Source organism: Eumetopias jubatus, unplaced genomic scaffold (genome assembly GCF_037043125.1).
Source record: "Eumetopias jubatus isolate StellerSeaLion01/CBP00866 unplaced genomic scaffold, mEumJub1_p1.0 scaffold_2, whole genome shotgun sequence".
Classification (NCBI taxonomy): Eukaryota; Metazoa; Chordata; class Mammalia; order Carnivora; family Otariidae; genus Eumetopias; species Eumetopias jubatus.
The window spans coordinates 105,034,443-105,050,781 of record NW_028274808.1 but is presented as its reverse complement, the minus strand read 5'-3'; the positions used below and the strand labels follow the sequence as shown (position 1 = coordinate 105,050,781).

The following is a 16,339-nucleotide window of genomic DNA, read 5'->3' as shown; positions in this document are numbered from 1 at the left end:
TGATCTACATTTATCTTACTTTCCCATTCAAAATACTATAGGATTCTATCTTTCTTATACTACAAATTGATTTCTCATAAAAGTGAAAGGAGAGATTTTGATACATATTTTTTATTCTGTACAGCTTTGACCTTTCAATGAAATACAAAGGACTAAATCAGACAGAAAAAAATCTTGAAAACCCCATTCTTTTCTATAGAGACTAAGCATCTGGCAAATAATAGTAATGTTCATCACACTAGTTAATGAGCTAAGAATACCAGAAGGACCATTAAATGTTATCATAAGAGAGTGTAAAAACTGGAAAGAAAGAAAAAAAAACACAGTATTTTAGACTCTTCATTTTAACTCAATAAAAATAATTAACATAGAAGTTCTGCTTAAGTTTTCATTAAGTCTTATGAAATATACTTGAAATTTGTAGCTAAGTTAAAACCAAGTTGGTAGCTTAAACATTATGCACTTGCAAATTACAAACAGTATATAATTTTCTTCCAATTTTTTCATTTCAAAATATTATGATAAAATATGTTTTTAAGGTTTGATTTCTAAACTATAATTCTTTAAAACTGGCAAAATATGTTGTTATACCATTTAAAAATGTGCTAGATAAATCTAAGTTTTATATGCAAACCCTACTATATCCTCTAAAATTATACAAAATACAAAATGCCTTCAGTGCTCTTAAGGTTAAACCATTTTTAAGTGGTATAAAAAATTAAACACATTACAATTGAGCACATTTAATAAGAATTCAGCATATAAAATATTTAGAGAATTGCTCATTTAGATGGGAATATATTTTCTAACAAATCCGAAGGCTTAAAAGAAAGTATATTTTGGAATTATTTGGGCTTTTAAACTACTTCTACATTGTATCTGTGATTGTTTCTAAAACACTAATTCACTGTATGCGGTTGCCCTGAGAGTCTAAACATTTTTTTTTCTCTCTTCCTTCCTCCCTCCCTCCCTCCCTCCCTCTCTCTCTCTCTCTCCCTCTTTGTCTCCCTTCCTCCCCTTCTTTCTCCCTTCCTCCCCTTCTTTCTTTTTCTTTCTTTCTTTCTCTCTTTTTCTTTCTTTCTCTTTCTTTCTTTCTTTCTCTCTTTCTTTCTCTCTTTCTTTCTTTCTTTCTTTCTTTCTTTCTTTCTTTCTTTCTTTCTTTCTTTCTTTCTTTCTTTCTTTCTTTCTTTCCTTCCTTCCTTCCTTCCTTCCTTCCTTCCTTCCTTCCTTCCTTCTCTCATTCCATAGCTAGTTATTAAGCATGTACTACACGTGAGGTATTTTTGGCAATATGTAGATAGAATCATAAGCCATAGCCTCATCCCTTTAGAAGAGAGGGTGGGGAAAAGTATAGTAACGGAAGCCCAGAAAGCACATAGTTGATGATTGTGCTGAGCAACTATCTACCTGCTCAGTAACTTCTTGGCCATATCACATTCCAGGCACAGAGGCAGGCACCAAGCATAAAAAGGTAAATAAAGCATGGCTCCTCTCTTACTGAGTTTACTATCTTGGTGGGGGGTGCTGATAAATAGGTAGATCATTTGCTGTGTGGTGAATGCAATAGTAAAGCTGTCTGCATGGTTTTACATAAGTACTGCCCTGGGAAACATTGTACTGTATGCTGTGTACCTGAAACTATTAATTCCTATTAAGCAGGACAGATTTTGAAGGCAAGGCTAGAACAATAAGATGATTTCAGAGGCTAGAGCAGTGACATTTCAGATAAAAGAAAATTTCTTGAAACTAGGGAATGATAAAGAATGGAGAAGGAAGGACCAATTTAAGAACTATCTTGGAGGTAAAATCGAACAACTTACTAACTGGGTCAGTGGAGATGAAGGAGAATATAATCAAGGATAAGATTAAGATGTTTGGCAAGGTGAATAATGGTTGATTATTCCAACAACAAAGAAAGAGGAAAGAGGGGGCACCTGGGTGGCCCAGTGGGTTAAGCATTCAACTCTTAGTTTTGTCTCAGTTGGTGATCTCAGGGTCGTGAGATCGAGCCCCACATCAGGTGCCCAAGCTCAGTGTGGAGTCTGCTTGAGATTCTCTCTCCCTCTTCCTCTGCCCCTCCCACTTATGCTCTCTCTCTCAAATAAATAAATAAATCTTTAAAAACAAAACAAACAAACAAAAACCAGAGAACAGTAGGATCATAGTGAAGGTAATTAGAGGCCATATTAAAAATGTTAAATTATTGAAGTGCAGCTGAAACATACAGGTACAGATGTTTTAACAGGTAGTTGGCTCACAAGAGAAGTCTGGATAGCAAGCATGGTTTTTAAAGTTACTATTCTGTCGAGGGAATGGTTCAAGGCATGAAAGTATGTGAGATCAGCCAGGGAAAGGGCTTAGAGAATGATAAGGGAAAAAAACTGAGTATAGGATAGAATCTTGAGGAAAATCATCTTTCAGAAAACAACTGGAGAGAGATGATCTCATTAATAAGAGTCAAAAAGAACAGGGTCAAAGACTAAGAAGTGATGCTGTTATACAGTAGTCCCCCTTTACCTGTGGTTTTGTTTTCCATAGTTTCAGATACCAGCCGTCAATCATGGTCAGGAAGCCATGATCGTCCTGACACACGGTCACGAGGTCAATAGTACCTAACACTCCATTTTTTTTTTAAAGATTTTATTTATTTATTTGACACAGAGAGACACAGCGAGAGAGGGAACACAAGCAGGGGGAGTGGGAGAGGGAGAAGCAGGCTTCCTGCTGAGCAGGAAGCCCGATGTGCGACTCGATCCCAGGACCCTGGGATCATGACCTGAGCCGAAGGCAGACACTTAAAGACTGAGCCACCCAGGCACCCGTAGCCTAACACTCTTGTCACAGCACCTCGGCCATTCCCCTCACTTCATCTCATCGGTAGGCATTTTGTCCTCTCTCATCATCACAAGGCTGAGTTCAGGACAATCAGATGTTCTGAGAGAGAGAGACCACATTCACATAACTTTTATTCCAGTATATCATTATAATGATTCTATTTTATTATTGTTGTTAACCTTTTCCTGTGCCTGATTTAGAAGTTAAATTTTATAACAGGGATGTATGTATACGAAAAAACATATGTAGGGTTTGGTATGATCTGCAAGCTCAGGCATCCACTGTTGGTTTTGGAACGTTTCCCCTGTGAATGAGAGGGACTACTATATAAGCCTTGGGAATGAAGAATGTCGGGGAGGGTGTGATCTGCAGTATAAAATCCAGCAGCTGGGTCCACGGAGGTAAGGACTAGAAGTCTCCTTTGGTAAAAGGTGAAGGTCATTGGAGATGCTTGCAAACTCCAGGGGAATGGGGCCAGAGGCATGCCTTGAGGCAGAGGCATAGTTGCAATAAGTTCAGGAGTAAATGAGAGAGTTAAGACATGGAGGAGAAGAGTGTAGGATACTCAATGGAAAAATTTTGATGTGAAGGAAAGAAGAGAAATTAGCTGGAGGGCGAACAGGAGTTAGGGTGACCAACCATCCTGGTTTCCCTGGACTGAGAGCATTTGGTGCTAAAACTTAAAGTCCCAGGCAAACTGGAGCAATAAGTCTTCCTAACTAACTAGGGTTAGTTAACCTAGTTAGTAACCTTACCTTATCTCTTTTCCTAGGAAGAGAGGTTAAAGAGCATGTGATCTAAGAGAAGGTCGTGGATATGGTAATTAAAAGTATCTAATTAATAGAAATATTTTTAATCAAGTTCTTTTATTTAATTATTACCACTTATGAACAATACTATATTTTCCCTATTTAAAGTATTAGGAAAATTGAAAAGAATGTGAGAAAATTGAAGGCAACATAGAACGTTTCTTGCAACACTAGAAGGATGGTGCATAGCACATAAATTTTAATTATACTAATCACTGCAAAAGTTTTATTTTTTTCCTTATGTAGAAAAAAAAAGTGTTTCCTTATTTAACTGGAAAATCAGAATTAGCAATGCAATATCAGTTTTTACTTATTTAACTGTTGAGTAACATGAGCACTTTTTTTAAGGAGCATCAAAGCGACTAAGAAGCTAACATGGCACAAAATATATGACTCTTCATGAGGAAGAAAAAAAATACAGACCTAAGGTGTTGTCCTTTTTAGCTGCAGAATTTATAAGCTACAAGCCATAGCCCTTAGAGAACCAAAGAACATACAGTTTAGACAATTAATATGTTCTTCAAAAGTGTCAATACTAATTTCAGTCATATTGAAATCAGAAAAAGGGGTGTGTGTGTGTTTTATTGAACCGTGTGGACAAGACTTGTCTCAAATTCACCATGGACTAGTTTTGTGATATTCAAGTTCCTAGTGTTCTAGGACCTGTCCTCGGACTTCCTGAGATTAAGTGTACAGAGAGCGTTTTGGAGAGGGAAAGTTGTTTATGAATAGATGTTTCTGCCATTAAATCATTTTTAAAGCTATCCCTGAAAGCACACCATGACCAAATGAATACTAACAGTTCACATTCTCCCTTAGAAGAATGAATTCACTCTAGGCCTAAGATCCATTATATCTCTAGACTTAGACCCTTTCCTATAACATATCACCCCTAAGACAGTCGTGAAGTGGAAGAGGGAAGGGGGTCTTTCAAAGTTTTACGGCACTCCTGCAGCTATGCTGTCAACACATAGAAGAGCTACGCATCCCTCTCTTCCTCCTATGTTTCTCCCTCCTCCTTCTAAGACTGGCGCGCATTGTCTTTTTGCCAGGCTTTCTAACATCCATAGGAAATGAGGAAGCAGCCCAGCCACATATTATTAGCCCACTAGAGGTGCCCACAGTGTGATTCGAGGGGAGCAACTCAGCAACCGCCGCCATCTCAACACTATCCCAAGGCTTTCCCGCAAGTTTCCAACAGGTCACTGTTTCTTAATTTGGCTGTTGTATATTACCCCTTAAAAATACCTACATTTTTAAAAGTGGCCTCAGGAGAGGGCAGTTCTTAAATCTTTAATACAATGTCATCAGTGACTTCATCATTATTTTCCTCACTAACTAAAGATCCCAGAGTGCCTAGGGAAAAGAAAGAACTGAAAATAGAAGCAGGAAGAGCCACAAAGGTCTGAGAAGTAAGTGGTATCAGGCTCAAAAGACAGACTTGGCTGACTTCTCAGTCTAGCGAGGGGCCAATCCCTGGAGGCTGTAATTGGAGTGTAAAGGTGATCTCTATGCTGCCTGCCTTCACTCTCTCATCAGAATATTCACTACCCCAGCTAAAGTAAAGCCAGAAGCTTCATAAAATCGTTGAAAAAGAACTTAACATACCAAATGTCTAGGGGGGGAAGTTACCTGCTATCAATTATTCTGTCACAAGTAAAAAGAGAAAGGAAACAAAAATTTCTCCAGATAGTTCACTATTTATAATGTGCTGAATGGATGTCAAACCTACACAGCACCAACCCCCCCACTCTTATATTTCTCTAATTCCTTTCCATTTTCTCTGCTGTTTCTTATCTTCTATTTGCTGATATTCATTTTAATCGCAATTTGTCTAGAAGCATATGTCTGCTTGAAACTAATACTTTAAATTTGCTAGGATCACTTTATGACTGGATATACTATTCCTTGTGTACTTGACAAAAACAGATATTCTCCAGTTAAAGTATATCTATTAGCTCAATTTTGTTAACTATGTTGTTCAAATCTTCTATGTTCTTACTGTTTTGATCTTTTTGTGGAGGCAAGGGGAGAGATGGGATATACTACTTGATGTTATCAAAGGAGGTGTGTTTAATTCTTCAAATCTGATAGTGGATTGTAAATATTTCCTTGCTTTGCTGTCAATTATCACCTTCTATACTTTAAAGCTATGTTATTTAAGGATATATATACATATATACACATTTATATTTACTTATATATTTATATATTAATTGAAAATTTTATCATTCTGGGGTTACCTTAATGCTAACATACCTAACGAGCTTCTGGGGGGTTACTATTTAAAAATTACACATTATCTCATTTTTATTTTTTTATTTATTTTTTATTTTTTTTTAAAGATTTTATTTATTTATTTGACAGAGAGAGACACAGTGAGAGAGGGAACACAAGCAGGGGGAGAGGGAGAGGGAGAAGCAGGCTTCCCATGGAGCAGGGAGCCCGATGCGGGGCTCAATCCCAGGACCCTGGGATCATGACCTGAGCCGGAGGCAGAAGCTTAACTACTGAGCCACCCAGGCGCCCCACATGATCTCATTTTTATATTTGTTCTATCTTCTCTCCATGTCTTGACATTATAAATTAGTTTAAAAAACAACTTGTAAATTAATTTTCTTTTTATCTACTTTGCCAATATTTGTCTTTTAGTTAACAAGATCAATCTACACTTAATTTGATTATCAATGTGTATGGATTAATTTCAGCTATCTTATTTTGTGCTTTATATTAGTCCCACTTGTTCAGGTTCTTCTTTTTTTGCTTTGTTTTTTATTGCCTTTATTGTCAGTTTCCTTCTTTTTCCTACCCACTCCTGGTTTGAAATGTATATACTTTATTTCTATTCTTCTAGGAGTTTCTCCAGAAATTTAAACATATGTGCTAAACATATGTTTAGCTAATATTAATCAATATCTTCACACCTCAGTCAAAAAGTACGAAGTACTTTATTTCCCATCATGCCCACTCTCCTCTGGCTGATAAGCCCTTCCTATTTTGGATGTTAACTCTGTTGTTGTTGTTGTTGTTGAATCCCAGATCTTAGACATTATTATTTTGACTACCATCAGAGTTTTATTAGCTTGGCTTACTCCTTCTCAGCAGAGAAGCCAGACTGAGGCCGTATATAATTTAGATCCTGTCCTTCCTCAGCTCAGAACGCTCCTGGGACTTCCAATCTTACCCTAAGCCTCAATTCTTAAAATCTTGTTCACCCTGCCTTTAACTGCTGAGCCTCTCACTCTGCAGGAGCCTCTTTGGCCTCCTTGCTGTTCCCAGCTCCTGCTTCAGAGTTTGCACTTGCTGTTCTCTCTGCCTAAAATGGTTTTCTCCAAAATTGGTGCATGGCTCTCTTTCTCACTTCCTTCCGTTCTTTACTCAAATTGTACCTTCTCAGTGAAGTTTCCTCTGACCATTCTCTTTCAAATTGCAAGCCCTAAATCTCCCCATCTTTTCCAGCTCATTTTTCTCCCTAGCACTTAGGATCCTCACTGCTGTGCTCAAAGCAGCTCACACAGGCTCAGTGGGACAATTGTGTAAGTCTCTTCCCTCAGGACATAGCCAGCAGTTTGGAATTTGGACTGGAGGTAGCATTTACACCACAGAAATTGGCAAATGCACAAATGCAGGCTTCCCCTCACCCCACCCCCGGCCTTCCCAAAGAGCCAGTTGGTAAAGATTTAACAGCATACTACTGGACATACCATATATATTTACTTATTTATGTTGCTTTGTAACTTTGGCTACTAAAATGTCAGCTCCATGAGGGCAAGACTTTCTCCTCTGTTCTGTTCACTGAGGTATCCCCAGGACCTAGAAGTGTGCCTGGCTCAGTATATATTTATTGAATGAATGAATCTCATTCGTCCTGAAGCACATCCTTTAGAAGGTCTTTTAATGAGAGTCTATTTATGGTAAACTCTCCCAGATTCTTTTTATGGAGTGTAAATGCCTTTACTCAGCCTCATCTTTGAAAGATAGTTTTGTTGAGTTTACAATGCTTAGTTAACAGTTCCCTCACGTATAACCGTTGTGGCTCATAGCAGGAAGATTAGGGATCCCTAGAAGTCACCTGAATGCTTGTGGGAGTGGAATATGTCAGAATCCACTGGTCTCTAATTATCTTAGAATTGTCAAAAAGTTAGGCAATTTGGGACTGTTCTAATAAATATACATGAAATGTTTCTCTTTTAGTTTGATGGAATACGTATTTCTAAATTTGACATAATGTATCATTATCATAATGTATCATAATGTGTCAAACCTTTTATTCTTACAGGAATATACATCACCCTGAATATTCTTATCAAACTCAAATAGTCATAGTGTGTTAGCAATTATACCAATAGTAATTTTAAGGAAATAATTTTCTGGAAATAGTTTTTGGCAATAATTAAACATAGGGAAATAAGATAATAATTTAGGCAAAGGGAAAAAAACTATTTCCTAACCATTATCAACCTACACTTAATACATTTTTTTAAATTTGTTAAATTGTGAGATAGATGTATTTCCATTAATATTAAGGAGTTATTTGTGACACAATGCCATTCTAAAACAATGAGTTCTAAATCATTTAAAGGAGAAAACGCTATTGGGGAACACCATATGAATGTATTAACAGAATATTTGGTGACTAGTTACATTGTTAAAGTCCCAAAACAGTGAATCTCCTTTCCAAGCATGACAAAGAGCAGAACCATTATAGATGGTACTAGAGCTCATCCAGGCAATGGCAAGCTCCACACATTAGCAGGAGGTTAGAAGACCAAAACTCTGAGTAAAGACTTAGATTCTAGAGATAATCCAATTCAGTTTAGAAAATTACTAACATCTATTCTGTCAAAGTGCTGTGATAGGGATTTCAAGGGGTACACTGATGAATAATGAAACACATTTATTTTATAAAAGAAGTAAAAAACAAAGGAGAAAATTTTCCTGCTTGCCACTTCCTGGGTTTTATGCTTCTCTGGATTGAGAGTTGAGTTAGAGTTTTTATTTTTTTAATATTCCATAATTCTAGGAAGTAATTCAAAATATAAAGGGATCTTCATTTGTATTTCTGTAATGATGGCTTATAGTGTTAGGCCCATAGAAGATGTAGTTATTTTATAATGATATGTTTGAGGGTATTTAACTACTCCCCAAACAGGTAATACTTATTGAGTTCATATATTGTTTTAACTATTTTACATTCATTGTCATTTCACACTCACAAAAATCCTATAAAACAATGACTATAAGTACCATCACTTTAAATAAAGAAACTGAGATTTATATACTAAGACTGACTTGCCTAAGATCTTACAGCTAGCACGTGCCCATCCCAGAATACAAAATGCAGGCCTACCTGGCTGCCAAAGCTGAGCTTTTCCACCTCATGTTGCTTCGCAGTTATACCTGAACACAGTACTATGGTGTCGATATCAAATCCTCCCTACCAAATTCTATTTTATAGCAAATTGCATCCAAGATACAGTCTATTAGAACTTAATGGGTCATATCTGAAGCTTTGCCATGGATTTAATTATAAATGTGGAACAAAACTTAGTATCAACCACCTCTTGGAATGCCTTGGATTTTATAACTGCAATGATATGGACAAGGTAGATTTTACTTTAAGATTTGAGGTAACAGTAGGCATTTTGCCTACAGTTCTGGTTAATCAGCTTAGCAGTTTGTAGTGAATTAAAGTGGCATAGTGAGAGACACTTTTGGTGCTGGTTTAATTAAGGAACAGAAATTGCCCATAATTTAGATAATTTAACTTTTTTCTTTCTGTATATGCTCAGATTTCACAGTCCCTATAATGTTTTAATGTGCTTTATACAGGCATTTTAACATTTTTTAAAGTGTACAAAAAATGCAGAAAATTCTGGTATATTATCTCTTAGTCTCTGGGGAGCATGAATGAATAGCTAAAGCACTTTTTTTATTCTTAACTTTTATAGGCCACTTATGCATAATAAAACTGTAACCTGAGATACAAAACAGATCTTAAAATCATAACGTTGATATAAAATAAATTATGACATACACTTGACATAATTTATGGACTGTTTATAGACAAAGGAAATAGTCAACTTGTTTTATAAAGCTTCTAAGTCGACTAAAATTTTAAAAGTATTAAAATTTACTCATTTGGTGCATATTGGAATTTTACCTTAAAAGATTAAGTGGTTTTTCATTTTCATATTAATAATTCAATGATTATTAGTTATAATTATTAATTGCACCAATTACTAAAATAGCTATATATTTATTTTCTATTGCTGCTATAACAAATTACCACCAACTTAGGGACATAAAACAACCCAAATTTATTATTTTACAGTTCTGGCAGCCAGAGGTCTAACATGGGTTTCAATGGGCTAAGTATAAAGTGTTGGCAGGGTGGTGTCCCTTTCTGGAAGCTCTAAGAAAGAACCCATTGCTTCATCTTTTCCATCTTCTACAGTCCACCCACATTCCTTGGCTTATGTTCCCTCCCTTCATCTTTAAAGTAAGCAGTGCTCTGTGCCTTTCTTTCATAGCCACGTCTCCCTCTGGCTAAAACTGGGAAGGTTTTCCACTTTCAAGGACGTATGTGATTAGATTGGCCCACCTGGATAATCCTCATCTCAAGATCCTTAACTTAATCACATCTGCAAAATCCTACTTGCCTTAAAAAGTAACATAATCACAGGATCCAGGGATTAGGACTTGAACATCTTGGGGGGTTGAGGGTGAGGAGTAGGCTTTTTTCTGCCTATCACAAGCTCTGCTCTTCATGTACATGCCAGTAATTTTTTTTTTTTTTTTTAAGATTTATTTGAGAGAGAGAGAGAAAGAGAAAACACAAGCTTGGGGAGGGGCAGAGGGAGAGGGAAAAGCAGACCCTCTGCTGAGCAGGAAGTTGGACGGTGGGATCAGTCCCCGGACCCTGAGATCATGACTTGAACCGAAGTCAGACATTTAGCTGCCTGAGCCATCCGGGCGCCCCTAATCATGCCAGTACTTCTTCCAGCTACTCATTCCCCCAAGAGATTTGACTACTGTTCTCACTGGAAAATGAAACATTCGTGACAGATATATAATTAAATAATGAATTAGCTCACTGAACCAATAGTAATTAATTGAGGACAATTAAATTATTGTGCTCTTAAACTCATCGTATCCCTTACACTCTAAAAGTTAACATGGGCAAGCTAGTAAACCTTTCTTCACTTCGGTAGTTTAAGAAAGTTAGCTCTCCAAAGATTGCTCAGTAGGAGCAGATATGTGACTATCATCAATTTACTACTTCAGTAGTTTCTAATGTCATTTTTCTAGAAGTGCATCCACTATTAGATGAATTAAAAACCAAATGTAAAAGCCAGTTCATTAGAACTACCACACAGTTACTTAAGCACTAGTCACCAGTTTCATTATGGGTTTTTTTTCCCCCTCTTTCCATTTTATCTTACCCTGTGTTCCTGATCCACCTCAGATTCAGTACCCTTGTTTTATTTTATCAGTCTTTCCCTCTTCGGAATCCCCTACCCTAATTACCCTAATGCAAAAACAGTGGAGTTTTATTCCATCTGTTTATCCGTTCTCACTCTTGCTATCCTGCTTTGATTCTCTGGTGTTTGGATTTGTACAGCATTGCTTCTTGTTTCCCCATTTAGATTTACAGATTTATTTTTACGTAACTCACTGTATCTATTTTTTTTTCATCTGAACTATATATACTGAGTAGGATCAGCTTTCCGAGAAAAGAAAAAGAGAAAAGGAAGAAACGTTGTGTGTAGAAATTAAACCAGCTGGTTGAGGCATTGAACAATCATCTATCAAAAAAAATGGGGGTTCTTTACTATCTTTATCTTGAATGAAATAATCTACTACACCAAAACAACACATATAACACAGCCATTCCTTAAGAATCCTAAGAGACAAGGTATTTGAGTTCACATTAGAAAGGCAACTTCCTTGATACTTTCCAGTAATTGAACTGAGTGGTTTTGACAATAAGCTTTTCAAAGGTTAGAGTTGCTGTCATCAAAATAGTTAATAGCTGTGTCCTGGCCGACTTGGATTTCTGACATACTGAAAAATACCTTTAAGAAACTTTGTGTAACATTTTAACAATTATCTTACAATATTTTCAAAAGCAAGAAGGTATTATAATGAAAATTTTAACTCTAATGTATTTGCTTTGACAAAAATAGTTTAGGTTAATATTCAAAAGATTTTTTGCATAATTTGCTAATCTGCTATAGATATGTAATAAGCATTTAAAGGGAGTAAAGGGAGAAAACACTTTCCCAATCTTTATTCTTTTTTTTTTTTTTTTTTTGCTGCAAAAAGCTTTATTGTTTCCACTTGGTTCTTTATTATTTCTTATCTGATACAGGGGCATTGTCATTGATCTGATGGAGGGACAAATGAACAATGAAAAAGGAAATCCATATTTTTCATTCTTGTTGGAACTTTCTTGCTAGTACTAAGTCTCCAAAATCATTGTCACTTATAACTTCACAAGAACTAGTTAGTATTCAGTTGTCATTCTCAGAGAAGACCCAGTTGTTCATTTTACTCAAAAGTTCTGGTTCCCTAAATGGGATCAGTCTCTAATGGATGCCAGTGACAGGAGGCTATTCATCATCCCTTTGGGATAATTCAGAGCCGAGGCAGAGGCCCAGTGTTCAATGCTCTGTACTTAAATAATTGACATAATGTCAATGCAACATCCCTAAGAACAAGGAGAGCCTAGGAAGATAATTAACTGCACATCTTTATTTTTAAGCCAGCAACAGTTTTCAGACTGGTTCTCTATTTTAACTGAATGTCTCTAAGGAGCAAAATCATTATCAAACTTAAGCTAACCCTTCAAGTCACTCACATATCATCATCTGTGTCATACTCAGCTCCATATTCAACAGTTTATATTTTTATTGTTGATGAGCCTAAAACACAGATGTATTTAAAGTCATCAGTGATGAATCAACTTGTAATTTGTAAATTAATAAAAATCAGGGTGATAATAGTATTTTTTTAAAGAAACAGTCCAAGAATTTGCCACTAGTTTCATCTTAAACAGTCTTTCATTCAGAGATGCTTAGATGTGTTTAATCATTTATCAAGATGAAACTATTTTTATGAGTTTCCAAATCACAGAAGAGGCAAAATAATCATTTAAAAATGCTTGTTTAAAAATGCTAATTTCTCAATCCTACACTTGCAGATTTTGACTTGGTAGATCTAGGGAGGGTCCAGGAATGTCTATGTTTAATATGCTCACGTAGGTGATTCTAATGCAGTTGATAAATATTCACGTGTGGGGAAATACTGATTTAAATAAACTATTCAGTATTATTGCAAAATACAAAGACATGGGTCCCATTATCTTTCTCTGTAGAGAAAATGATTTTGTATGAAAATATTTAATTGTACATATGTAAGCAGATATATAATGGAAAGAGATCATAATAGAATTAGAATTAATCATTTTTGTGACTGATTTTAAGACTGGAAAACTGATTTGTGACTGGAAGAATTCTTATTTTCACTTACTTTTTAGCCATACCATGTAGCAAGACTGTGTGACAATAGTTTAGCAAACATGTACATGGGTGAAACTTCTTGTGGAGATAGAGTAGATTCTACATGAAGGCACAAGAAGCAGAGGATTTGAAGAAATGATTCCAACAAATGGATGGCCTAGTTCAAGCTAGTAAGAAGACAATGGATAATTTTGCATGGTGCATGCTTCTGTGATCTTTCAGGAACCTGAATATCCGGTCAGTCAGAAGAAAGACTCCAGAGGTTTAAGAACTAGGATAGAGAAGTGGTATTTCTTGGGGGAAGGGGTAGAGTAGGGAGGAAAGAAGGACCAGAGACAGTGAGAGGGAGGGAGGGAGGGAGAATGTGCTTATAATGTAATATCAGAGAAATCACAAAGGTTTGCCTTGAATTATAGGCGGGATAGACTTATCCCATCAGATGACTTAAAAATTGTTAACAAGGGGAATATTTTTTGAATGAAGAAAAATTTTATGTTAGGAAGCTCTAAACATTTGTCTTTAAGAAACTCCAATTAATGTGCGCTAGGTTTGTTTGTTTTGTCCAAAATAAAAATAAATTTTCATTGTTTTCAAATATGTAAAATAATACACGCACTTTGTTTTTATATGCACTTTGTAATAAACAATCAAATAATGTAGAAAACTACAAAGAAGGAAGAAAAGAAAAAAAAACTCCCTTAAGTCCCACCACACAGTGGATTTACTCATTCTTTAACGTTTGAAAATCTGATGAATAAGAATTTTTATTGCATTAATTTTTAAATTTATATAACTGTGGCAGAGGGTTAAGATGATCACATATGTTTATGGCCCATTTCTATTTCTCTTTTGAGAATTGCCCTTTGTCCATTTTTCCATTGGGATGTTGTTACCTGTCATTATTGATCTATGCAATATTATTTTTTCACAAAGAAAAAGACATGTGCCAGTTGGAGGTGATGGTCTCTGCACTTTATTGCCCACAATTTAACTAACATATCAGAAATTTTCATTCATTCGTGTAGCTAAAGTGCAGATTTAGTTTCCTTACACTTATAGTCTCTCTAGTCAGTTAACAGTTTCCCTTTTATTTCACTTTCCATAAATAGAACAGTATGTTTCTAAGTTGATATATAGCCTGTCTGTATTGATATTCCCAGAAAACCTCATGAAAATTATCATAATTAAAAGAACCTTGGGGCTGGCTCAGTCGGTAGAACAAGAGACTCCTGATCTCACGATCATGAGTTCGAGCCCCATACTGGGCATAGAGTTTACCTTAAAAAAATAAAAATTTAAAAAATAAATTAAAAGAACCTCAGTATCATAGAGAGAGAATGCTTATGCAGCCTTTTTCAGAAGGTATCAAGTCACAGTACCCCACACACTGTTCCTGCAGTGACCGGCTCATTCACACGTAACCACTCAGGGCCTTATTCCCCCGTGTGAAGACAGAAGTGGAAAGAACGCACCACCTTGGCCAGAGAGCCATTCTGAGAATGCAGGGAACCTCTGAATGTAGAAGCACTTTTCAAATTATAAATTACTATTTCTGGGTTTAATTTCTTTTTCTGAGATGAGAGAGTTGGATTTAATCATTTCTAAGGTTTCTTCCACTTCAAACTATGAATGTCTTTAAAAAACATTACTAAGGGAAGCCCAGCACCAACTGATCTGAACAGAGTAACTGTACGATGAAACAGGGTGAGCAGAACACCGTTTTCTGAGACTTAGAATTCCATCATCGGCCCACCTGGTATGCTTTGCCTGACAGCACTGAGGAAGGGCATGTGGTGAGAAGATGTGGTTGAGCTCTCTAACTTTAGCATCTCAGGTGAAGGATATTCCAAGACACTCTGGTTTCCCTGAATAACTTATGACGCATCTATAAAAAATCTTATTAAAATATTTAAAAGAGGGGCGCCTGGGTGTCTCAGTCATTAAGCGTCTGCCTTTGGCTCAGGTCATGATCCCAGGGTCCTGGGATTGAGCCCCGCATCGGGCTCCCTGCTTGACGGAAGCCTGCTTCTCCCTCTCCCACTCCCCCTGCTTGTGTTCCCTCTCTCGCTGTGTCTCTCTCTGTCAAATAAAGAAATAAAAAATATTTTAAAAAATATTTATGTAATTATTCTCCACCATATGCTATTGTAATACATCCCATAAGCTTACTTTTAATTTGAAATAAATTTCCCAGCCCCTCGCTCTTACATAATATATGACCATTCTGTTCTAACCTCAACCATTTGTAGACCTCAATCATTCTCCTCCTGGCTTTCACATTTATACAGACTGGAAAGCTGTCTGTCATTTCATCTTTCTGATTATTTACTTTTCCTTGCCAGGTGCACAGCTGAACATAATATATCTGCTGAAAAGAACATGGGAGCTAAAGTCAGACAGATCAACCTGAGTCCAAATCTCAGCTCTGCCCTCTCTAGTGGAGTAACTCTGGGCAATCTCCTTAACCTCTCTCACCATCAGTTTCCATATTTGTAAAAGGAGAATAATACCAACTTCATAGCATGTATGTCACCTGTAAGAATTACTGTGTCTGCCAAATACCTAATTCCAGGATGTCCTCAGTGAATTTATGCAGTTAATATTATAAACATACCATGCGCTGGGAGAGAATATTTGAGCAGACCTTTGGAAAGAATTCTAACGTGAGTTAAATTAGTTCTTCTAAATAATGTAGAGGTATAAGATCAGCTAGAAGAAAGTGAGACCATTTTTTGCTCATCCACTCAAAAAATATTAATAGGTGTCTACTTTGTGCCAGGCTTTCTGGCAGGAGCTGGTGATATAGTGGTGGCCCAGACAGACAAGTTCACTGCTAGCATACATCTTCCCTCTCTGATGAGAAGAAACAGACAATATACATAAAATGAATGAACAAATAAAATAATCTCAGGTAGAGATAAGAGAGCTATGGAAAAAATAATGAAGTGTGTTCAGTGAGATCACAAGAGTGGTGGAAGGTGCTGCGGGTAGGCAGAGGGGAGTCCTGACTTGGAGACGCTGGGTAGGGAAATCCTCTCTGATATAACACTGGAGGTGACACTTGAAAGAAGAGATCAGCCTACCATGAATACAAAGATCTGGGGTGAGAGAGGTCCACGCAAAGGGACCTTATGGAACAGCTTAGTGTGGTTAAGAGAGAGAAAAGGGGGG

The 16,339-nt window shown here is 36.6% G+C and overlaps 1 protein-coding gene across 1 annotated transcript in view; it reads left to right on the top strand.

The window, feature by feature from the left end:
- LOC114196676 (bifunctional heparan sulfate N-deacetylase/N-sulfotransferase 3) overlaps window positions 1–16,339 on the top strand; it is a 162,785-nt gene that overhangs the window by 1,895 nt on the left and 144,551 nt on the right. The gene's annotated exons all lie outside the window — the stretch shown is intronic.